Here is a 25,801-nt window from a genome sequence, read left to right as displayed (position 1 = left end):
ACTGCCCGGCGCTGAAGCAGACGAGAATTCTGCACCTGGCGGCAGTGGGACTCTCACCGGAGAATCCGGATTGCTATATTGCCTGGACACAGGGTCCATATCATCGTTCACTTCTTGATTTAATCAAATCAGCCCACCTTTTTTCATTTATTTAACCATCTTTCTCATCTTTCACTTCATATTTTTTATGCCCTGAGGCAATAAACATCGCTTCAAAAAAAAAAAAAAGATGACAAGGGAGACGAAGTGTTTGGCGATTACGACACACTCTCATTCAGTTCGATTTCCAACCACCGCGGCTGATTCTTCAGGTCTCTCGTATCCTGGGGCCAGAGTGAGTAGCTCTTTCTGTGGCGTGCATGAGGCGCAAGAACGACTCCGAGTCCGCGGGCCTCTTCTGAGCTGTGTTCAGTTGCTTTCAAAGCAGCTGCGCGGCGCGGTAGACCTAGCGTCTAAGCCCCAGGCACGTAACCAGAACTTTTTTTCGGCAGGGGCCCAAAACATCGTTTTTACAGGGGGGAGGGGGTGGGGCTGGTCCTCGTGGGCCCCTTTTGGATACGTACCTAGTAAGGCCATGCATGACGTTATATTAAGCACGACACACTTTTAGTGCCCAATTTCTTCAAGCTCAGGCGAATGTTGTCTAAAAATTGTGGTGAAGTTGACGCCAAAACCAATGGCCTCAAAAACCGAATTATCCGCCAAAGTGCAATCGAGTTGAGAACAACAACGGAGAACTCTTCGATTCAGACGTGATTGGACAAACAACGGCAGAAACGGAGACGCCTCACTTCGCGGTGCCTTCCCAGTGTGGTAATTTGGTTATACCGCAGAGGGCACTCGCTAGCAACTAAATTGGCGCGCGTAGAACACTTTAATTTGCGGTGTACAGTCCGCACCCGGTGTGGCGTCCGCAGGGTTTAATTTTATCTGATTTTTTTCCCTAGATTGTCCTGCGCCCGGTACGTAGTCTGCAGGAGCAAGGTGGTTACGCCGCGCTTCAAAATGTATCTGCACGCACGGCGCAAATATCACTAAACATCGCAATAAATCAAGGGTTGTGAATTTCATGCCATTTTCCGTGGTAGTGAAGAAAAACCAGTGTATAATCCCCATTCACAGATAGCCCACAAAGAACAAAAATTCAACCTTTAAACATATATAGTCCGCCGACTGCATACCAGGATTTAAATTAGATAGTGCCACCTTGAATTTGCTTGTAGAGTTACGTAACTCTATACAGTATACTGTACGTGCTGTACAGGCTCCAAAAAGGAGCCACAGTTGCGCGTAGGTCTACCATATTGCTCTGCCAAACATCTCAGTAATGCGGAAAAGCCACAACTCATTCATGCAGGAAGCATGCTTAGTCAAAGAGGGCGCAGGCTCAGTTCGGTTATTTTTGGCTGCCGAGCATGCTTATTCTAGCTAAAATACCATTTCAGTGAATGACACAGCTTGGCAGTAATGTGTAGGACGCACCAAGGCACGAACAAAATGCTTGCCGTGCGGATGGGTGGCGCCATCTGTTGTAAACACCGCAAGTCACAAGCGCTTTCGTTTTAACAGTTAGGACGTGTCGTAAAATTGAGTGTTTTCGTACAAAGCCCGTTTTTAAATTAATGTGCGCACTCGGACAAAATGAAATGCCGCAAAGTACGAGAAGAGTAGATGAACCAATGGACTTCCAACAGCAGTATAGTGCTACACGATGCGGAGGTGTCGACTTCGCCACATAGCGCAAAAACTTTTGAACCATGTGACCGTGTTTGACTAGTATAGGCGCGAGCGGCGCCGAGAAAACAGACGCAAAACTCTGGCTCCCGCAGGGAGCCTATATAGCAACTCTATGCGCTGGTAGTTACTGCGTGAAAGCACTGCACTAACATGTCGTCACCATCTCTTCGTTCAACACTCTCAAATGCTCGGCGGTGTTGTGCTGCAGCGGTGAAATGGAGCCGGATGAGCAAAGAAAACGTATTCTAGACTGTGGCGCTTAGTGGGTTTGACGCCGGTGTGGAAAATGGCGCGGCTCTGCCCTCACGGCACAGCAGCTTTACGTGGCAGCACAAGAAGATGAGAAGGCGACCGAACAGTGAGTGCGCGCTGGTCAGCTCTAAATACAGACAGGGGCGAGGAAAGAGTCACGTCCAACAGTCAAGGGGCTTAGCCGAGCCCCATTTATGAGCCCTACTAGAATTATCTGCGTCACGGTCCTGAAATGCATTTGTTACTCATGCGTACGCTCTCTATTGATATATACTTGTAATTTTTTCATCAAAACCAACTGGTCTGTCAGCGGGTCCCAGGCTAACCAGGCCCGCTACGTCGGGGAAGAGAGGTACGGACCATGGGGGGATTTAATGGGAGTCGGCAGGAGAGAAGGGAATGCTCCAGATAACAACACGGTCGGGGGAAATTGGGGCATGCAGGGGAGGGATGAAGACGGTATTGAGGAGAGAACGGGCAGGGGTGAGGGGTGTGTTGGCGTGGATGTGGCGAAGAACGCGTTGCTGGGTAGTGGTGACAGATTCCTTTTATTTTATATCCACTCTTATTACCACTAGTGCAAATGAAAGAAAGATTACTATTGGCAAGCGAACGGACAAAACTTTATTCGCTTCATCCTTTCAGTTTATTACCCCACCGCATGTAATAATAGTCACAAGATTGAACCTTTCCCTTCTATTAGCACCATATTGGCTTGCGAAATTATTTCGTTTTTTCGACCATGGAGCCTGTCTTACTGTGCCGACCGCATTTAGATTGTTCCACAGGCTAACACAAGAGGTCTTGAAAAGTAACGCAACCTTAATTTTCTTATGTGCTTACACTGGATGAGTGAAACGGCGTTCCAGTTGGAAATCCATGCTTTCGGGAAGCGCTATCAAATAAAATTCACCGGGACAGCTAATTTCATATTGTTGGCAGCTGGCGATGCGTTTACCGGAAATGACGTCACATCTGGTCTGGTGTCGTCACTTCCCTCCAACCAATGGTCGAATTTCATGACCGACAACGCATTTTGGCGTTTGGCGCATTTTGGCATTTTGGCATGGTTTTTATTGCTATAGCATTAATATTGTTCACTGACAGACTTCAGGTAGTTACTCGTCGCCACTGTATTTCGTGTTGCATTATTCTGCATTCTAGCCCGCTCCGTTGTTTAATGCGAGTATCACGATGTGGCCGTGGAAGCTTCAAAAGGGAGGCAATCGAAGGGTGACAACTTGATACGCTGATGAAAACAAGCCCTGCACGCGAGTCACTTCGTGAAGCATGCGCTCAAACCTCTTGGAAACGAGGCATGTTTACATACGATCGCACTGTATACATGAGGGAGCATTCACGTGACGGCGGAGGAGGAAGGCAAATCTTTAATCAGAAGTACGACACCTTGGTCTACCTAGGGTCTAGGTAAAAAGGGTTAAGGAAGTGCAGGTTGCATACTGTTGAGCAGGCCGGTTATGGGGACGAAGTCTCGCAAAAGAAGTATCATGCTATGCTCGTCGTTTACTCTTTCTGCGAAGGTCGTCGCCTTTACACTTTTGCTTATATATGCCGGCTAGTGTTGCGCGCAGTACTCAAACTCTGCGGGAACTACACACATATATGCGTGACGTTCTCTTTGCCCCGTCCAGGTCGGGCACCTTATACGCGTGTGCCGAGCGTCCAGCCGATCCAGCGGTTGTCACCACACAAAAATGGAGGGCACTGTGACGCAGTCAAGTACACTCCCTACGGCCTCCGTTGTTTCACTCGTCTGCAACGGACTTTACGAAGCCTGGCGCGCAGTTCTTCGCAAGGGAGTATCCCGCCGCGAATATCGAGCGGCCTCCTCACCGGCTATGGCATCCTCGGGGGAAGCGACTCGCTTTAGACGTCTGCTCGTGCTCCCTCTACTGATGCTGACGGCGTTCGCTGCGACGCCCGCCGAATGCTGGCAGAGGGGAGCCGTCTGCGGACAGATCTGCGGCGGCTTCATGCAAGTCCAGTGCGTGGACGAGTGCCGCTGCGTCTTCTACCGAGCGAGCGACTTCGGCCTCTGCGTGTCGCCCATATTCAACGGGACCTACCTGTCCGACGAGGAGAAGTTATTTTGAAAGGGTTCGCTTTGAAAGCCCCTTTGGGAACTTCGAGTTCTTTTTTCTTGTTCCCTCCTTTTCGGGTCATTATGTTTTCATATAAAAGTGAGGGTGTCTTTGAGGCCGGAAACTTGGCGAACTCAGTGTCACGTTTTCCTATACACCACCGTCTTATCGCAGTTGACCTTTTAAAGGGATACAGAGGAGAAATTGTATTTGACCTGTATCGTTCGATTACCGCGTTCTTCTGGCAGATGCGCTACTTTCACTGAAAACAGAGCTTTTGTGATCCAGAAAGGGCAAACAAATTAAATATAGGTGTCGCCGCCACCAACCGGTTTCAAAAGTAAACCGCGGAGCGTAAAGGCAGATTTTTCTGTGCTGATCACTGAGGTTAAGCTACACAGCCATTCACTTGAATACGCCGATCACGGAGTCCCTACCTTTCTTGTTGTCACGAGCTAGATTCGAGCGGTGGGAAAAATTTTAAAACCAGTTTTATTAGCAACAACTACATCTTTTGCTGCCGAACAAGTATAACCATAGCAAGAAAGGACGACAGGATCGATTTTTAATAACAAAAATTGGATGGAGTGCCATCACTGTCCCTGTAAAAAGTATGGACTCTTGTTGAGCTGGGCGCACGGCGCTTTCTGTAGCTCCGCAGTAATGTTTCCCCCCTTTTTGTTTCAAATACTATTACGCTGTCCTAGTTGAGAACGAGCTATTCTCACGTACTTGTCAAGGAAGTCGTACTTTAATACCTGAGTCCAGACGGGAAGACGAAGTGGTGGCGAAAGTTACGCGACAGCGAGAGGATATCACTGCTTTTACGTTATGATGAAGCTCGAAGCCATACCCTTTCACACATAGTGCGACCCATTTCGAAGGGTATATGGCTGCGAGCTCCACTATGCTACATTATCCCCCATCTTGGAACATAAGGTGGAACGCCCACTTCTGAGAAAGAAGGAGCCAAAGAGAAGAAAATAAAAGACAAAGAGGTCGAAAAGTGAGCAAGCAGTCATAACTGAAGCTTGTGACAACGACTCGAGTACGATGGCTGTTCTGACGCTTCGTAAAATTTTGTACGACACAAAGCAGCAGGAGAGCAGCTTCTCGGACAAGCCTTGACGACGTATAGGTGTCTGCACGCAGACCTTGTTCGTGGGCTTCTGTCAGGTGACTTTTCAGTGGTCAAGGACGCAGCGGGGTACATCAGTTCCTTGTTGCAGCCCGACGTGCACACTGGTCAGCTGATGGGCTTTCTCGGCAGGTGGAGCGGTTTGCTGGCCGTCTGGAGTTAACCGGTCATCACTTGTGCACGGGAGCATATCATCGGGCATGCTCTGTATTTCACGTCTGCATGCAGTACGAAACAGCGTGAACCATGCTGTTTCCAGCTGGGGCGTGTTAAGCTCAAACGTGATATACGGTAGCATCTCCTGCCAAGTTTTGTGCTTAATTCCTACGTGCATTTACAGCGGGTCATCAACGTTTTTGTTCAATGTTTCGGCCAGTCCATTAAATGACTGTTGATGGTAAGCAAGACAAGTGCTCCGCATGGAAAACGCGCTTCCACGATCTCTCATTTCCGGTCACCGCCGCTTCTGATAATCGCGCGGCGCTAGTGCTTCCGTGTCATAGTGAGTGAGCTCTCTTCATGCTGTATCCAGTGCTCAAGACCAACAGCAAAATTTTACTCCATGTTCTGAGCTGCGTTCTGTCGCCATGAATCCTGTCGCCGGACACAGCCATGGCGTGTCAAGTGATGATGTTATATGCAATGTTAAGCTATCATCACCATTAAGGCAAATGGAGAAAATAAATATGCCTTTGGAAAGAGAACAAAGAGGCCTGTCTTTTCAGTGCATATATGGCAGGTAATAACAGCTATATGCAATCGAGCATTTCACGTGTATGTTCCGCTTAACACATGAGATGAAAAGAAGCTGTCTAATGTCACCCCACAAGTTATAGCACCATCCAAGCTGGTGGAATGATTTCATTTTCAACCTTTTTGTTTTTGTTTGGTTCATTGGAGTGTTGGCATTTACATAGCTGCCCTGTGTAACGCAAAAGCTTTTTAATTACAAAAATGTTTCTTTATCACAATATCTTTATATTGTCCCCCTTTGCTTGAGGGAAATAACGTAACAGCTAAAGTTCATGGTTTAAGGACGCGCTATCTAAAAGTCTTCGCTGGCAGACAGTATACAGATTCTTACTTATCGCGGTGGGATGTGTTTCGTTTTGCATAGTCTTGCATTATAACCCGCGCTCTCCTTTACAACGTGAGCATCACGAGATATCCAGCAATGTGCTAGGGTAGAGGCAGCTGAGGAGGAGGAAACTAACATACTGCCAAAAAAGAAGTCCCGCGGACGAGTCACTTTGATACGTATGTGTATTTCCATGGCGTAGCAGCGAGCCACATTTAAGCAATACCGGGCTTCCTTGCTACGCTGGGCTTAGACCTTAAACACAAAAACAGGAGAAACCTACAGAGGAATTTTACCGGCAAAATTTTCTGAAAAAAAAAAATCGCGTATGGAACGTCCGCGTGATATATGCCACTTCCCTGTACAGATTGTTCATTGTCACTGCACGTCTGTGCGCACAGGCTCGCACCTTGCCCGTTGCGAAAAGAAATAACCGGTTTTTCAATTAGCATTTTACCGCCCCCGATGGTTTATAAGACGCCTATCTGGCAAGACTGATAAGCTACATTATCAGCATTTGCTAGCATTTTCGGAACACCTTGCACGTGACAGGAAGAGGTTGTAGTGGACCAGGGAATAAACGCGGGTCAGTGACATCCTGGTCGAAATCAAGATGAAGAAATGGGCTTGGACAGGGCATATAAAGCGGAGGCAAGATAACCGCTGGTCCTTAAGGGTAACGGACTAGATTCCAAGAGAAGGAAAGCCTAGCAGGGGGCGGCAGCAAGTTAGGTGGGCGGATGAGATTAAGAAGTTTGCGAGGATATGGTGGCCGCAGCTGGCACAGGACAGGGTTAATTGGAGAAATATGAGAGATGCCTTTTCCCTGCAGTGGGCGTAGTCAGACGAATGATGATGATGATGATGAAGCGCTATCTAGCGTGTGGCCTGGTGTAATGAGCTATGCGCGGGGAACTCTTGCATAAGGTAATTGCCTCAGTGTTCCTTACTACCCTTTCCCCTGAAAAACGGGAACGACCTAGCCAGCCTCGCGCTCAATGTATTTGTTGCAGTTTAGTGCTTGTGACACCGCACAGCCGCCGCCTATCGGAATTTCGCCGCTCCAACCATTGGTCACTTGTGCAAATACCTCAGTGCGCACTGTGCAACAAGGCTCTGTCATAGAACAGCTACTGTCATACGCTACGCGTGAGCACAGGGCCCTATACGGCATTTTCACTGTTTTACTCGTTGGTAGCGGACTTTACTAACGCATACCGCGCAGTTCTTCGCAGGGGAGGGCCTGACCGGAAACATCCAGCGACCTCCTCGCCTACTATGGGTTCCTCGTCTTCGGCAGTGGCGGCGCTTCGGTGCCCCCGGCTGTTCGTCTTTCTTCCCCTGTTACTGCTGGCGGCTTATGCTGCCATGCCAGCGGAGTGCCGTGGAGGGGAGGCCCCGTGCAAGCAGTTGTGCGGCGGCATCGCGCAACGCCAGTGCGTGGAAGAGTGCAAGTGCGTATTTTACACGGACAGCGACTTCGGCGTCTGCCTTCCACCCGAATTCAACCAGACCTCCCTGCCAAATCTCTACGTTTTCTGAGGGAGAACAACCCACGCCCAACATCTTTGGGGAACTCTCGTCGAAACGTTTCTTCTTTTAGAAAATAGACCGTCGACCGCTGGATGAAATGAGCATCATCTTTGTCGATGCGCTGTCATCATGCCGCGGGTAACTTTTTTTAAATTTTATATCAATGCCTGTCATCCTTTAGTAACGTTTGACCATGAAATGCAGTGTTGTGGTCAATGCGCTCGCCACGAAAGACTCAATACAGACTTTTTATAGAATATGCTCCATCATGCTGCCCATTTTGGCTTTGTTTTTGCTCCTTGGACCAAAGCAAAGTATGCAAACGATATAGAGATAAAATTCACAGGACGGTTACTGCAACGGAAGTGTAGTAACTCGAATCCTAGCGACAGCCAGTGATCGTTGAGACGAGACAGTTGAAGTTCACTGCTGTTTATTGCTTTGATTTTGGTTGACCCTTCATTTCTTGAACTTTTCGAATCTTGATTTTAATAGCTTCATGGTGAACGCAATTATTCTAGACATCTGAGAGCTAGTAGTACTACTTTATCGTCGCTGCAATGTGAGCTGATGGGTTCTGTTCTGTGAACTAAGTCTCTGTTTTGGAAATTTCTTATGCAGATATTGCTCCTGTATCTTGGAGGCCATAACATTAAATATTCTTGGAAATAAGTCGTGCAGTCTGCTGATTTTTTGTCTATGTTAGTCTTCGACTAGAAGCTTTCGAGACAGCATATCTACTGCAAGGGTGACGTACCACAGGACGCTTGGGATGACTGCAGTTGGAACGAAGTACGCGGGAACGACAAAGTCGACTTGGTGGTTTCACTGCAGACACTTCCCCTGAGCGTCGTCGCTGTCAGCAAACAGATCGAGTGGCGTAGTGTTTACTTCATGGAGTAAGTAAATTTCTACGCCAGCAGCACAGCTGTTGACTCGTTTCACTCTCCATGCAACTTATACAATCAAGCTCACTTAAAACAGCCGCAGTCATAACGAGTTCCCATTTATTACGAGCGAGAGAGTACCACCGTCAAAATATGCATCAGCCCTCAGCGGCAAGGCGGATTGTGCACGCAACTTTTAAGGCGATAGCATATAATGGCTCATACTCGCGGTGTCCGTCCGTCCGTGACACTCTTCAACTCGATAAGAAAAAACCTTTGTGCACGATGGGATTCGATCCACCATCCTTCCGTTCCGCAGCTGAGCGTGCTAACGACTACGCTACTTTCTGCCAACGCGTATGTAGTTCTCCTTGTCTAGGACGCTGGAGAGTGTTTGCAGAAACGCTTCGAATTATACGGATGCCTCCCAAACGCCTTCCAGTGTCTCCAGCATTTAAGATTCACAAACAATCGTGTACTTAATTACCATTTTCACCCCACATCAATGCCACAAGGAGGAACACCGCGCTAAAGGTTTTCGCCTCACCGCACTTTAAGTCAACAAAGTGCCCCCTGAAATTTTAAAGCTTTTTGTCCAAGAGTCGACAGTTGTTCTCACGAAGCCAGTGATGCCGGCTACATTTGAAATCCCTGCTGAACAAAATGACAGGGCCATTTCGTGTATAAAAAAAGAAAAGCCCGCTCTTCAAAAACAAGGAATAAAATAAGAATAAAAGTTCCCAGACCACAGAGTCTGCTTTCGAGCAGTACATTCGGGGGGCCATAAAGGTACCTGCGAAGCTCCCAAGATATTCAGGGGTGACGATGAGGCTCCTCCTCACACTCCAGAAATTTCGAACTTCGTTGATGTTGTAAATGTCAAACTATAAGGCTCTAAAGGAGTCTATATGTGACCTGGACACTTTTGACCAACCATGTAAGTCTCCAGTATGAGCGCCCAGCGACCTCGTGTTGACTGCGGCGACATATAGGACCGTATGGTTCGTCAGAATCTGATAGTAGTGTGTCATTATGATGCCGATGCGATGTAATTGTAGTCTAAAGAATTTATCACTCAGGTACCCATTCACGTTGTCCTTTCCCTGGTAGAAGTGGAAGGCACGCACTGCTGTATCTTCGCCTGGCTGTCACTTTGCCTCGATGTGCATCTTGTCTTCGCAATTTTTATTCCCGCTTCGGTCACATGACGAGATGGGTCATCGCGTAATCTGCGCTAGCGAATTAGTGCCCTCCGCAAAAGTGTCTACGTGCACATGGACTGGCTGCTCCATGTCTTCTGAAGCAGTCGCTCAAGGGCTCAGAACTTTTTATTGAACCCGACAAATGCTTTAAATCAGTGATCATAATCGTCGCCGTCATCGTCTGCACGGCTTTGTGTTATCGGAAGCTCGCATTATGTTCTAAGCTCCTTTACTGCAATGGCTGTGTAGCACCTTTGAGCGCTTTTGTCGGCCCGGAATGAGTCGGCAATTCATCCCTTACTTGTGGCGCGCTATTTGGGGGACCATGGACCGCGAACTCCTTTAGTTAGAAGGCATCGCCCTCAACATCAGATGCACCTCAGGTGAGGACCACAGAGCACAGCCGATGCTCTAGCTAGCGCAGTATAATAATGCCGCAAGAAGTCTTTTAGCAATGCCGCACAGAATGTCACAGGCTGTGGACTGACTTCTGTCCACTCTCTTTTTTTTTCGCACGAAGCGTTACGTTTGCTGCGACGAATTTGGCAACAACCGAAATGCACCTTAAATAGAACATGTCCACGTGAGGTTATGCATACCCAACGTTCCTGGACAAAATCATTTTTGAACGGGAAAGAGTTTATAAACGCATTTTTATCATATATTGTAAGATTCCTCTATAATGATCAATATATACTCAGATCTCCCGTCAGCAGGCTTGCATTTTTTGCTATTAACGTTTTTACGATCGTCAAAAGCGTCCCCCGTTAGTTTTCTATGGCAGTCTTAACTGCTCCGTGCGAGTGATGGAAAAACTTTAAAAGAAAGCTAAAGGGAATAATGTCGCAGCATCAAGTAACGAGGACAGCAGGAGAGCACACACATGCGCCATGTGCCATGTACCATGCGCCAAGCGCCTGCTGTCCTCGTTACTTGATGCCGTGACATTATTCTCTTTAGCATGTATGACGAACCTGCCCAATCTTATACGATCCTTAAAAGAAAAATTTCGCAACAGATCAGAAGAATGGACCATTACCTCCAATATTTCCATAACAGTACTTTACAATTTTCCACTATTCAAAAATTTTGTCCAACAATATTAGACATGGCTGCACACAGGCAAGTTTCACAATCACAATAAGAGAAGCTTTGAAAAGAAAAAAAACGGTAAATTTCTAGACCGCTTCTCTCGGGGCCATTTGTCCACCCAGGATTGCAACTGACGATCCTTACTAACCCCCTTCTACTCATCCTGCGGAGGTGCATCGGGAACGCAGAACGCAGCTCTCGAGGCAGTGCACTAAGAATGGATGACAAGGAAGGCGAAGTGTTAGGCGAGGAAGACACACTATCACGCAGCCTGATTTTTGACCACTGGAGCTGGTCTTCTGTGGCTCTTACATTTTCGAATCCCCGTGAGTAGCTTATCCTGTGCCGTGTCTAGCGCTCAAGACTAACTGCGAATGCTTGAGCAATGGCGGCGCCGTAGATTTATGAGGTGTCAGCCTAAGGGGTAGTACGGAGTGTTACTTATCATTAGTGCGAACGAGAAATGCCTCTTGAAAAGTGATCAGACTAAACTAACCGTATATTAGCTGCATCCTTTCGATTTATAACCGCATCGCTGGTAATAACACAGATGAGACTGAGCCTAATTCACAACCATAATCCGGCTAGCATTTCACGTGAAAAACAAGCTGTCTAAAATCTCCTCACAAATTGCAGTGCCTTGCTATCCTGCGCAATGATTTAAAATTTTGACTGAATTGTGTAACCCATCGCATTGGCCTCATTTACATAGTTCTACCGGGCACGACGAAAACTTTTTGTTAGTAAAACACAATATTCAATATTTTTTTAGCTTCATTGAAACAGTGCATCTCGAGCAGAAATTCACGGTTTCGGGATACACTTGATATGCACGAAGACTTCAGGCCGTTGCTAATTGCAATGCTGGCTGTCTTTCGATATTCACTGCTGTGCAATTTAGCCCGCTCCATTGTGTAATGCGAGTGTTGCGGCTAGCAGAGGAATGCTCAAGAGGAGAGGCAACAGAAGGTAGCAAGGTGATACGCTGACGAAAACAAGTTCAGCGCACGAGTCACTTCGTAACCTAAGTAGCCGCGCATCGTTGCGACCAGGCATACTTATATTACCGCGCTTGCTTGCTATGCACTCTTTAGAATTGCCAGGAAACAAAGAGATGTACGCAGACATTGCGCAGTGCCTGTTGTCGTCCCATTGTTTTGTCTCAGTTCTATTCAGAGCGTAGCAAGCAAGCATGTACAGGGTGAGTCACACATAGCGGGAACACCTGAATGCGTGGTTCTGCAGCTCTCGCAGCGTCATCTGCGTGCGGCCGCCTCGCAAAAACAGCTTGACCATGGAGTGTGTCAGTGTCTAGACACTCAGTGAGCCATTTGTGCTATCCGCCCGCATGTGGCGCTGCGCAAGCCGCAGAACTCCAGTGACTGTACGCAAAACCACGCGTTTAAGTGTTCCCGCTAAGTTTGGCTCACCTTGTACGACTATCTACACATGGCGTGGGCCAGGATGCTATATTTTTAATTTGTTTTAATAAGTCTCACCGTAGTGCACCGCAGCGGTGGCCTAGTGCTCTGAGCATCCGCCTCGCATGCGGGAGGTGCGGGGTTCGATCCCCTGTGCCGCCGGGTACCCACCGGTGACACAATGGGTACAAGCTTTTCTCTGGTCTGGGGCTCTGCTTACTTAGGGTGAAATGCTTGTGAAATGAGTCTTTGACCCCACCTTGAGCAGAAGAAAATACCTTGCGACATGGCGCTCTTTGGCCACAGATGTTTTTTCGCCATAAAAATCTATCATGATCATGTCCCACCATAGTAAAACTAATTAGACCCGCTCATAGCACCCGTGTTGCTGGGCGTGACACACAAGCACCAGACGACCGCGGTATTTCCCTCGTCTGCAACGGACTTTTCAAACGCTGGCTCGCAGTTCTTCGCAGGCCAGGGCCTGATCGCGAACAGCGAGCGGTCTCCTTGCCGGACTATGGGTTCCTCGTCTGCCTCAACGCTTCGCTGCCTGTGGCTGGTTATGCTGGTGCTGTTGCTTGCGGCATTCGCCGTCGTGCCGTCGGGGGGCAGCGAAAACCAGGCCGAGTGTGGCCAGATATGCGGGGGCTTCGTGCAGCTTATGTGCGTGCCCGAGTGCCACTGCGTGTTTTACCCGGCCAGCGACTTCGGCGTCTGCATGCCGCCTGGATTCAACGAGACCCACCTACCCGAACAGAGGTTCTTCTGAGATGATCACACCCGTAGCCCGCGCTGGGAACTTCATGCATTCCCTCTTTTCCCCTCTTATTTCATACTCTCACTCAAACTTTTTCTCATTTTTCCCAAATGAGATCGGTCACTGAGGCCAGCGATTAAATGAACTCAACATCATTGTCAATGTGCTACCGCCATACCGCGGCATTTTTTTCCTTATTTTCATTTGAGCACATGTCACCCCACAACTTTTGACTACAATACACAGTGTTATCCTGGTAATGACGTTCAGCAAATGGGTCAGTGTGGACTCTCTGCAGTACACTGTACCTCGCTGCATACACTTCTGCACAAAATTTTCTCCTTTTTTTCCCTTCCTACATTACGCTCTGCTTTTCGACAACGAAAAATAGTGCTCTGTCACTGTTACTCTGTAACAAAAACCGCGCGTACAGATCAGATCTCGCATGCAACTGGGCGAGCCAAATAAATGCTTGAGATAAAAATGCCCGCTCACCTCAGCCTCAACCAGATCTCCAACAAGGTTTCTAACCCGAGGACCCCTGTGCGGAGTTGCAGTGCTGCAGTACCGCAAGCGACGCCGCGCGCAAAGTCTCAGGCTGTGCCGAATGACTCATCTACCTCGTTTCGCTCACTGGTACGAAGTGTTACATTTTGTGCGAAGAATGTGTTGCCAGGCAAAACGCCGCTGAAATGAGCTACAATTAATGCTCAAAGCACACAAAGCGCTTAACGCATAATACAAGACGGTGGCCTTAGCAGTTTTACAAAAATGAATAACTGTCTCGAATCTCACCGAAAGCGTCGTTCAGGTTCCCACTAAGGGTGAAAGAGTTACTGCGTCTTTCCTTCCTAAACCTCCTCTGCCCCTCCCTGTGCACAGATGGCGTGCTTGTCTGCAGAGCCATAGAATAACTAAAATGAGCCGGAGAACCCGGGTTCGAACTTGGCCACGGCGGCCGCGTCTCGACAGAAGCGAAACGCAAAAAAGGCTCCCGTGTGCTCAGGATGTTAGTGCAGGTTTCGACCAAGTTGTCGAAATTATTTCGGAGCTCTCTGCCGCTGTGGCTCACTGGTTATGGCGCTCGGCTGCTGACCCGAAAGACGCGGGTTCGATACCGGCCGTGGAGGTCGAATTTCGATGGAGGCGAAATTCTAGAGGGCCGTGTACTGTGCGATGTCAGTGCACGTTAGAGCCCCAGGTGACCGAAATTTCCGGAGCCCTTCACTACGGCGTCCCTCATAGCGTGAATCGCTTTGGGACGTTAAACACAAAATAAACCATAAACCATAAACCACTATATTCGACACATTTCCTTCTTTCTTCTTTCACTCCCAGCTTCCTCTCTTCCCTCACGACGTGGTTGCGGTTTCTGTTGTATCCCGTACCGTTGGGAAACTGCCCGGTCCGACTGCCCGGAGCAGCCGGAGCACCACCACGTCAAGCACCCGCCACCTACATACTTCGACCAACTCCCTTTTTTATTCCAGTTCAATGATGAATATATATACAGATGTGCGAGTCAGCTGACCAGATAGGGCGCATGCCTAGCGCCACCTAGTTTATACAAACATAACTACAGAATACAATACCACATTATTCCCCCTCAAAAGAGTTAGCAACTAACACTGGAAAAACACAATAAACACTCAATGTCTTTCATAGTCTTTAAACCACACTGGTGGTCTTCTTTGTCTCGTCGAATGCCTCAGTCCTGGAACGTCCCTTTCAACTGGCGTCTGAACAGATGGCTGCTGGGGTGGGTCGTGGTTCTCCTGCTGTGGTTCGCCAAGTGGTTTTGCTGATTCAGGCGAACAACTTTTCGGAACTGTAGGTGGTGGAACTGGTTGGGGGCAAGGTACCAGCCGACTCCGATTCCATGTGCGGCCATCATTGAGCTTGTAGGTATCTTGACCACATTGGTCCACAATGGTGAATGGACTCGAGTAGCTCAGAGCGCCCTTAGGCACGTGACCAGGCAACTTGACTCTCACCGGTTGACCTGTTGTTAATGGAGAGTACTTTGCAGCTCGTCGACGGTCAGTGTAAGTCTTACTTGCTTGTTGCCTTTGTGCTACTCTGCTGTGGATGGACTTCATCGCTGCCTGCGGATCTTGAAAAAACTCTTTACCTGGCGCTCCTACAAGATCAAGTTTTGTTCTGGGATGACGGCCGTGAAGAAGGACGGAAGGCTTCACTCCTGTGGTCGCATGCGGTGTGAAACGGTAGACTCCCAGGTATTCGGTGATAGCTTCCTTCAAAGGCCGATGTTCTTGTGCGCAGACTTGAACGTACTCTTTGAGTACTCGATTAAACCTCTCTACCTGCCCGTTAGCTTGCGGATGATAGACTGCCGAATACGTATGAGCGATGCCACGTTCTTTGAGGAAACTGTCAAACTCCAAGGCTGTAAACTGAGCACCATGATCACTCACAATCTCGTCTGGATATCCTTCCCTGCTGAAGATGCTTCGCAGAAAGGAGATGACTGTTGCAGTTGTCACCCTTGCTGAGAAACAAACCTCAGGCCACTTGCTGTAGTAATCGATGGCTGTAATGGCAAAACGGCAATCTGCCGGCACTTCGGAAAAAGGGCCCACAATATCGATGCCTAGCTTCTGCCATGGTGCAGATGGGAATGCAACTGGCTGCAGAGGTGGTGTCACGGGTTTTGCAGACTTGTCAACAGATTGGCATACCGCGCAGGATGCAATGAATTGTTCTACTTGCTTGCACATAGCAGGCCACCAGTATTGCTCACGTAGTCGCTGCTTTGTCCTCGTTATTCCCGGATGAGACTCGTGGGCTGCGTCAAGAAGCCGTGCTACGAGGGACGAAGGTACTACAAATTTGTCACCACGAAGCAGGAGGTCTCCAACGACTGAGAGCTCAGTTTGCACCCGGTAGAACGGAACTGCTTCGGCAGGCAACATCTTCACTGCGGGCCATGCCGATGTCACCCACTTTATAACCTGCTGCAGCAACGGGTCCTGCATCGTTTCAATGACAAACTCTTCATGAGTAATGCATGTTGAGACAACACAAACAGTCTCTTCTTCCTCTTCCTCCACTCGACCTGGAAGGGGCATCCTTGAAAGAGCATCAGCAACAGTATTCTTGTCACCCTTGTGAAATTCAATCGTGAAGTTGTATGCCAACAGCCTGGCGTGCCACCTCGCAATCCGGAACGGTCGGCGACCTACTCCCTTTGTACTAAGGAGTGTGACCAGAGCCTGGTGATCGGTGCGTAATATGAATGAACGACCCCAAAGGTACACTCTCCAATATTCGCATGCCCACAAGCAAGCAAGGGCTTCCAATTCCCCTACAGAATACTTCTGTTCCTGTGAAGTAAGCCTGCGAGAAGCAAAAGCAATCGTCACCAGTTCATCATTCCTTGTCTGTTGCAACACTGCTCCCAAGCCAATGGATGAGGCATCCGTAGTGACAATAATGTCACCCGCAGGATCAAATAGCTGTAAACATCTTGTGGCCAGGGAACATTTCAGTTGCTCGAAACAAGCTTGTCTTGCAGGGTTCCATGTGAATGTGGCATTCTTACGTAGCAACTCTCGAAGAGGCTCGACAACCACCGCATAGTCAGGTATAAATTTGGCGTAGTAGCCTACCATGCCCAAGAATGAGCGCAGAGTACCGACATTTGTTGGGGCTGGCACAGCCTTGATGGCTTCAATGTTACTTTGTAAAGGGCGTATTCCCTTGTGACTGATCCTGTGACCAAGGAAGTCGACTTCTTGCACATTAAAAATGCATTTGTCATTCAACTTCAATCCAGCCTTTGCAATCAATTGCAAAACTTGTTTCAAATTCTTGAAGTGCTCTTCACGTGTGCTTCCGTACACAATGACATCATCTATGTAGCACAAAGTGTTTTTGCAGTTCTGCAAAATAGTGGCCATCATTTTCTGAAACGCAGACGGTGCTGATGCAAGACCGAAACAGACGCGCTTGAATCTGTACAGTCCACTATCGGTTATGAAGGTAGTCAGTTCCCTGCTTTCAGGGCTTAGCAGAACTTGGTGATATGCAGCTGCTAAATCAATCTTTGAAAAGTAATTTGCGCCATGAAGTTTGTGCAATATTTCTTCCGTGTGCGGCAGTGGAAATTTGTCAACGACAATCGCTTTGTTTGGTTCGCGCAGATCGACACAAATTCTTATCTTGCCGTTTTTCTTTGCTACTACTACGATTGGAGACACCCATTCAGACGTGTCAATCTTTTCTATGACATCTTCTTGCTCAAGGCGCTGCAGCTCTTCGCGTACTCGGTCTCGCATTGAAAATGGCAAACGCCGCAACTTAGCAACAACAGGCGTGATTCCTTCTCTTATCTTGACCTTATGGACAAAATTTGTTGCAAGCCCTAACTTGCCATCAAACAAGTGCGGAAACTGGCAAAACAGTTCACGGTCAAGGCCTTCTGGCGCTTGCGTAATATGGGTGCATTGCAATGACGTACCGTTGATTTGCAGACGCAGCGTTTCGACAGCGTCGATGCCGAGAATGTCAGTACCGTCCTTGACGACGTAGAAGAGAATGTCGGCCTGCCGATCCTGGAAGATGACTGGCGCCGTGAAACACCCCTCGATGGTTATTCTGCGGCGAGAGAAATCGTAGAGTGACGCTGATGTTGGCTGCAAAGGGAAGCGTTTCAACCTTGAATACGTGGCGTTCGACAGAATGGAGACAGCAGAACCCGTGTCTACGAGGAAACGTATAGGAACATCTTGTACGAAGACTTCTGTGTGTATCCCTCCTTTGCACTGCCGGTCGAGAAGCAACACGTTGAGATCGCCGGATGCACTGCAGGTGTCGACTTCTCGGACAGCAAGGGCCCTTTCGTCAGGCATGCCGCTTCTACAGACACGCTGAAAATGTCCTCGTTTGCCACATTTGCTGCAAGTTTTACCCCGCGCCTTGCATGTCTTGGAATCTGCAAGATGCCCTGAAGACCCGCAACGGAAACAGGACTTCGGCTGCTGCGAACGCGGTAACTGCGTTTCTGAGCGGCATGGCATCCGATGTTTTTCGACCTTTTGAACGCTCGCAGCCGATGACTGCAGCTCAAGTGAGTATTTCGTGGCTTCTTCGATACTGTTTGCAATAGCCAGTGCGCGTTCAAGAGTGAGCGAAGTGCCTTCAAGCAGTAAGCGTTCCCGAAGAACAGGGTTGCACGTTTTCGCTACAAGTTGGTCACGAATAAAATCGTCAGCCTGCTTACCGAAGTCGCAACTTAATGCCAGCTCACGCAACGCCGTGACGAACGCTGTTGCAGTCTCCCCGGGCAGTTGGGTGCGTTGTCCGAACCGATGCCGCTCCACGACGACGTTCGTTTTAGAAGTGAAGTAAGCGTCCAACGTAGCCACCGCTGCATCGTACTCGTCGCTCGTACCGCTTCCTTCCTTTCCTTCTGTAGGCGGCGTCGACGATTTCTCCTCCGGCAACGCGTAGTACAAGCGTTGGCCTTCCACACCCAAACAGTGTAGCAGCAAAGCTTTACGGCGCGCAGGTGGGTGAGCGTCGCTCCCGGACGCCAAGAGATAGTTCTTGAAAAGGCGGTGCCACTGCGTCCAAGGAATGGCGGGCTTCCCGGGCGTCGGCAGGAACTCGGGCGGTTGATGCAGGCTCATTGCTTCCGCGTTCGGTTACTTCACCACTCGTCGCCAACTGTTGTATCCCGTACCGTTGGGAAACTGCCCGGTCCGACTGCCCGGAGCAGCCGGAGCACCACCACGTCAAGCACCCGCCACCTACATACTTCGACCAACTCCCTTTTTTATTCCAGTTCAATGATGAATATATATACAGATGTGCGAGTCAGCTGACCAGATAGGGCGCATGCCTAGCGCCACCTAGTTTATACAAACATAACTACAGAATACAATACCACAGTTTCCACCGAAAAGTGAGACAGCTACTGCGCCTTTCATTTCCTGAAAAACAAGTGTTTTTTTTAAAGGACAGTGCACTAATAATAGATAACAAGAAAGACGACGTGTTCAGTTTGGAACAACAACAACAAGACTCATTCCCACGCAGTTTGAATTACTATCACCGCGGCCGATTCCTTGAGGCGCAGCCATTTTCGTGTCACGGTGAGTATCTGTTCCTCTGGCATGTGTGGCATGCTAGACAAACAGTGAATCTATGGGTGCTGCTCTGAGCTATGCTGTGTCGCCTGCGGCGCGGCACAGCCATAAGGTGTCATTACAAGGCTTTATATGCAATGTTATGCTGTCATAATTTATACAAAGAGAAATGAAAATAAGCTGTTGGAAAGTGAGGGTGCTGAAAAAAACTATTCACTTCATTTTTTTTAGATTATAAGCGTATCGCGAGCAATAGCAGCCATGAAATCGAGCCATGAAATAGTGCGGTGAGCATCTCGCATAAAAGCAGACTATGCCACGTCATCCTACAGATTATCAAGGCATCCTAGACCATGAAAGGATTGCAATTTTTCCGCCCTGTAGAGTGACTCACTGCGCTGATCGCGTTTACACAGTTATACTGGTTAACACAAAAGCTTTTTTTTACAGTTAACACAATACAATCTTCTCACATGACTTGAGACAAAGACGTTTTCAGAGGAAATTCACGCTTTAGGACGCACTACTTGATATTGAACGTGCTGACAGGAATTTGGTCATAACTTGTCGCCTCTGAATTAATTTGGTTTTGCATTGTTGTACAATTCTAGCCCATTTTCTAGTGTAAAAGTATTGTCGTGGCATGCCCATGGATGTGTAAGGCGAGAGGGAACCGAAGAGTGGCAACTTGATACGCTGACGAAAACGAGCACTGCGCACGCGTCACTTCATGATGTATGTAGTGACACTACGTGGCAACGATACGTATTTAAGTATCACCGCGCACTGCAGACACTATGGTATTCAAGTGACGTCCTCAATTTTGTTTGAACGGCACACTGTAGTGTTGCAGGTGTGGCACAAATGGCGTCGTCATCTCAGTAGTTTTGTTTAAGGGGGTTTAACGTCCCAAAGTGACTCAGGCTATGAGAGACGCCGTAGTGAAGGGCTCGGGAAATTTCGAGCACCTGGGGCTCTTTAACGTGCACTGACATCGCACAGTACACACGCCTCTAGAATTTCGCCTCCATCGAAATTCGACCCCCGCGGCCGGGATCGAACCCGCGTCTTTCGGGCCAGCAGCCGAGCACCATGACCACTCAGCCACCGCGGCGGCTCGTCCCCGCAGTAACACCCAAATAATTTCTCTTCGCATGCGCACCCTTTCAAGGTCCTCTTCAGGGACGTTTAGGAAACTCCTGTATTTCAAAATTTTGCTTCTGTGTATAGGGAAGGGCATAAATATAATTATGGAAACCGCGCGTGGCGGCCCGTTCGCGCCAATCAGGTCGGTCGTCTTGGCCGCTTATACTGAAGGCTCAGTATAGGTTTAGAACAGTTCTACCACAACAAAATGGCGCGTGCTATTAAGTGAATACTTCATACAACCTTCGTTGTTGCATTTGTTCGTAACAGATTTACAATTTCTGGCGCCCAGTTTTTCTCACGCAAGGGCTTCAGCGCGAAGAGCAAGGAACTTTTCCGCCGACTATGGGTTACTCGTCGTCCTCGGTGTGTCGGTGCCTGCGGCTGTTCGTGCTGCCACCCTTGGCCCTGCTGGCGTTTGCTGTGCCGTCAGCGGAGTGCAGCGATAACCAGGCCGAGTGCGGCCAGATTTGCGGAGGCTTCGTGCAGCTCATGTGCGTGTCCGAGTGCCACTGCGTGTTTTACCCACTCAGTGACTTCGGCGTCTGCCTGGCGCCCACACAGAACGAGACCCACCCGCCCGACCTGAAGTTCTTTTGAGAGGTTCACGCAAAACTGCATTTGGTAACTTGACGCCTTCTCTTTTCCTTCGTGGCTGATCTGCTACTTCCGTGAACACTTTTTTTTTTGTTTGGAGTGCCATTACCCGCTGGACGAACTCAGCGACGCCTCTGTCGATTTGCAACTGTCGTAACGAAGCATCTTTTATGGTCATTTACTTTAATGTATGTCGCCCTTCTGCAATTACGTCCACGAAATGTAGTTTTGTACTCGTTATGGTGCTCACTAAGAAAAGCTCAGCCTGAACTCTTTGTTGAGCATTGTGCATTACATTGCCTGCTTTTCTACACAAATTTATTCGTTTTTGCATACCATTACGCTTTGTTTATACCTGCGTGAGATAATTTTTTTGTTGAGCTTACATTTTACGAGGCCTATAGGTACAAATATCGTTGAGAGCAACGTCCGACTATGCAAGTGCAAGAGATAAAAAGATCGCTAGACTTCAAGCTCAGCCAGAAAGACCGTAAGGTCCGCAGGATCATGCCAGTGGAGTGCTGGAGAATTGCAATAGTTCTGCGAGCGATGCCGCATGTTATGTCAAAGACCTAGCCCAATGATTCCCGCACCTTCCCCACTCCCACCTTTTGCCGATGATCCCCCCCCCCCCCCCCCCCTTTTACACTGGGCTGCTAACACTAATCTGCACGCATTAACACGTTTTGACTACGAGATATAATGGGTTGTCATGCTTGCTTACTTGTCAGACTCGGAGAAACAAATCCCGTGTAGAACTAAGGCAACCTGAATACCGGAGACAAAACTTACCAGGCGACGTTGAAAGATTCTACGAATTTTATCTCTAGCTGGTCTCCTAACTTCACCTGCCTTTCAGTCATTTCTTTGCGCGAGACGTGCCCTGGACGAATGGATTACACCCATCGGTCTTCCACGAACCTCCGGGGGATTAACACCTTTGTCGAAATATTCGTTGCAAGGCATCCCGTGGACGTTCGACGGACATCTGTAATTCAGTGGTTTAGTGATGTATGATTGGAGTTAAGCGTGCAGCTACCGCTAAAATGCATACCATCTTCGATTGTCTGTCGCTGACCGAACACGCAAGGTTGAGCTGGTTGGCTTTGAAGTTACGCTCAAGCACCCGGGTGACACCCCCGAGGTGAACCCCTCTTATGCGTCTAGCGGCTGTATTTCAGTGTGCGCGCCCTTCCTGATCCTGGCCGCCGCCTCAACATATCGGCGTCACCAGCTCGCACGTGATGATCCTCTCGCCGCTGGCGCTTTACATCTTCTCCAAGGGTGCGCAACTCGTTACCTTCTCGTAGCCGTTGCTCGCGTTCGCGACGACGTTTGCGATGGTCTTCTCAGTAATGTGCTTCGAGGCACCGACCCTCTCTCCGGCGATAGCGAGCAACTTAATGTCCGCACTCTCACGTGCCACCAGCTACGCGATGTTTATGTGACCGCGGACGGACGTGTGCAAAGGAAAAGCAAGAAATAAGCGGCAGACAGCTGTAGCGTTATAAAAGGTCCACTGCCCTCAACGTCAGGTTGAGATCAGGTGAGGTCCAGATGCCTCGACTACAGCATCGCAGACTTGTATTACAGGAAATAACGACGTGTTGGGGGATGTGATTTAGGAACCTCTTTAGGAGGTATTGCAAAAGCTCTGCAAACAAAGCCGAACAGCAATACCTCGGGCCTTGCCAGATGACCCCTCTTCCTTCTCTGTTTCTCTTTTACTGACCATTAAATCTATTTGGACGAGGGTGTGAGCATCCAATATACCGCGAAAATAGCTGCGTATGAGGTACGAGCGCGTACAAGCCTATTTTTCTTAGTGAACAATACTTCACCGTGACCGGAGGAGATCAGCAAGAGTGGACAACTAACCTTCTTCATCCCTACTTTCGTGGCAATTCACAGGCGCCCACACGGGGTGAAACATTCTTCTGCCAGCACCTCTCCTTCTCTACCAATTTTATTCTCCAATTCCTGCAGCGTTGACGCGAAGAACCCTCGTGCTGTACCACATAAGTGCACGTTAAAGATCCGCAGGTGGTCGAAATTAGTCGGGAGCCCTCCACTACGACACCTCTTTTTCTGTTTCTTCTTTCACTCCCTCCTTTATCCCTTCCCCTACCACGCGATTGTGGTGTCCACCGAGAAATGAGACATACTGCCCTCCTTTCGTTTCTCGAACCAATTCTTCATTTTCATTTCCGAGTGTGAGAAACACATCACTCAAATGCGACCGGGATCAAACACCGGCCACGGCGTTGGCGTTTCGATGCAGGCGAAATAAAAAAAAAAAAGACGCCCGTGTGGTGTACGATGCTAGTGCACACTAAACATGGTCGGAATTAATCCGGAGCTCTCCACTACGGCGCCATTTTCACTCTTCCTCCATTCTCTTCCTCTCATGGCCCAGAGCAGATGCCCACAGGGAGTTAACGCGGTTTTTTCTTTTTTTTCGAGCTTGAGACAGTGCGCTAAGCATCGGTGACGAGGAAGACGACGTGCTCAGCTTGAAGGACTCCGCAGTATGAATTTCGATCAGCGCTGCTGAATCTTCGCGACGCTTGCATTTCCGGGTCGCAGTGAGTATCTCTTCCTGTACTGTGCCTGCCGTGCAAGTCTAATCGCGATCTTTTCGAACTGTTCTGAGCTGGCTTGATTAGAACTGTTTGCTGCGGCGTGGTATGCACTAGCTTGTAAGCCCGTGGCGTTATAATACAATGCCAACGCTGTAATATACAAGCGAACAAATCCTGAAAGAAAAGCCATGAACTGCTAGATTTTTGACTAGTGATCCGTGCGTGGCAGAACTTAAAAAAAAGTGGTATGTTAAGAAATAAAATTTGTAAAGCTAGGTTTTGTGGCTTAGCGCATGAATCAGCGAAAGCTGTTATAGCTTTGGCTTATAGCCATAGACCCCTGCATTCTTTAGTGGAACCACCCTCGGGTAGCAGACACCGTCCGTGTCCTAACGTCTTGCTCCCCTTCGGCCAAAACCTCCTAAACCACTGGGCCAGCCATCGCCTCCAACCCTCTCTTCCATCACTAGAATTTTTCCTGTCCCATCTCGATCCCCCTTAAACGTAGATAGGAATATTCCCTCTCTCCACTTTGGCCCCTGCCAACCGCGGCAGGCGGCAAATAAATAATTCACTCAATTATTTCCCAGGCGGTCGAAATTTCCGGAGCCCTTCACTACGGCGTCCCTCATAGCCTGAGTCGCTTTGAGACATATAAAGCCCCATAAAAAAATACGTATTACTGCTAACGCTGTAGATTCCATGGTAGAATGGATGGCTGTATGGTTAACCCAATCCCATTACAGCTTACATATTTCATTACACATTCTTAAAGGATAAAATGTGATCGTATTTGGGAGTTGGGCAGCCCCTAAATTTTGGAAGTAGGCCAAAAATGGGTTAATCCACCTCAACCCAGAAAATGCGTTAAAGTGCATTAGTGTGGATTAGGGGTGGATTATAAAACCAGAAAATGGGTTAAGATGGATTAGTGTGGATTAAGGGTGAACTACAGTGGTTCAGTGGGGATTGGATGGCGGAGTGATATGAATTATTGGGTGGATTAAGGTGGAAGAATGGGTCGGGTTAGTATAATCCCATATGATAATCCAATAGAAAATACTCGAACATTCTAGGCTTCAGAGTTTCAAATTTGGCTGTGCTAATGACGTCATGATCCCCTGGACAAATCAGGCATTTTCATTACGGAGAAACCCGGTGGCTTTTACAAGACTATAACTTAAATGCTATTGACCTTATAATAAGTTCAGTGCTTTTGTCAGTCTGACATTCGTAGTGATGCCGCGTGGTTGCGAGGCATACCAGTTATTGCGCTTACTTGCTACTCGCCATTTGAAACTGACATCAAACGGAGGGAAACATATACAGACATCGCGCAGTGCATGCATTAGTCCCGTTCTGTTTTGCGTCATTTCTAAACAATGCGTAGCAAGGAAGCATTTCTACTACGGCTTGCACCGCGTGCTGCTCCCAAGAACCCAGGTTACATGCAGTGCCTCTGTTGGTTTTTTTTTCGTTCACGGGAGACTTTTAAAATCCTCGTGTGCAGGCTCTTCACAGTCTTTCACCTGACAGCGGGCGGCAAGCTACGCCTTCGCCCAACTATGGGTTCCCTGTCTTCGTCAGTGGTGGCGGTTCGCTGCCTGTGGCTGCTTGTTTTCCCACTGGTGCTGCTGGCCACACTCGCTGTCGTGCCAGCAGGCAGCCAGAGAGAGGCTGCCTGCGGGCAACACTGCGGCGGCTTCATGCAAGTCGGGTGCGAGGAAAGGTGCCACTGCGTCTTCTACAAGCTCAGCGACTTCGGCTACTGCATGCCGCCTGGGTTTAACGAGAGCCATCTACCCGAAGATCCGAATTTGTTCTGAGATACCACCAAGTTTCAGGACTTTGCGCCTTCGTTGTGTCTTTTTTTTTTCACACAGTTACTAGACTCCTTTTGTGTTTTTTTTCATTAAAGTGGGATTGGTCTCTTAAGACTGGACACTGCATTTTTTTGATGTCCCATCGTTATTACGCAGGACTTATTTCCTCTTTTCATGATCTTTATTTAGTGCATATTATCCTTCTGTAATTCTGACCACGAAATATTGCTGTCCGGGTCAGGGGCTTCGTCAGATAAAAACTCAGGGTGGATGCTTTGTGATGCATAACAGCCGTGCTTGTATTGCTATTAATTTTTTTATTTTGCTTGCTGCAGGAAAGG

General features: G+C 48.4%; 1 protein-coding gene and 1 long non-coding RNA gene across 2 annotated transcripts in view; one reads left to right on the top strand and one right to left on the bottom strand.

Annotated features, from left to right (window-relative positions):
* Positions 1–25,801, bottom strand: part of nompC (no mechanoreceptor potential C) — a 101,584-nt gene that overhangs the window by 31,591 nt on the left and 44,192 nt on the right. The window lies entirely within an intron of this gene.
* On the top strand, positions 11,264–13,239 carry LOC144129054 (uncharacterized). The gene is made up of 2 exons (XR_013313858.1): positions 11,264–11,347; positions 12,909–13,239. It is a non-coding gene; the product is annotated as an uncharacterized LOC144129054 (long non-coding RNA).

Source organism: Amblyomma americanum, chromosome 4 (genome assembly GCF_052857255.1).
Source record: "Amblyomma americanum isolate KBUSLIRL-KWMA chromosome 4, ASM5285725v1, whole genome shotgun sequence".
NCBI lineage: Eukaryota > Metazoa > Arthropoda > Arachnida > Ixodida > Ixodidae > Amblyomma > Amblyomma americanum.
This window is presented reverse-complemented; position numbering and strand designations above follow the sequence as displayed.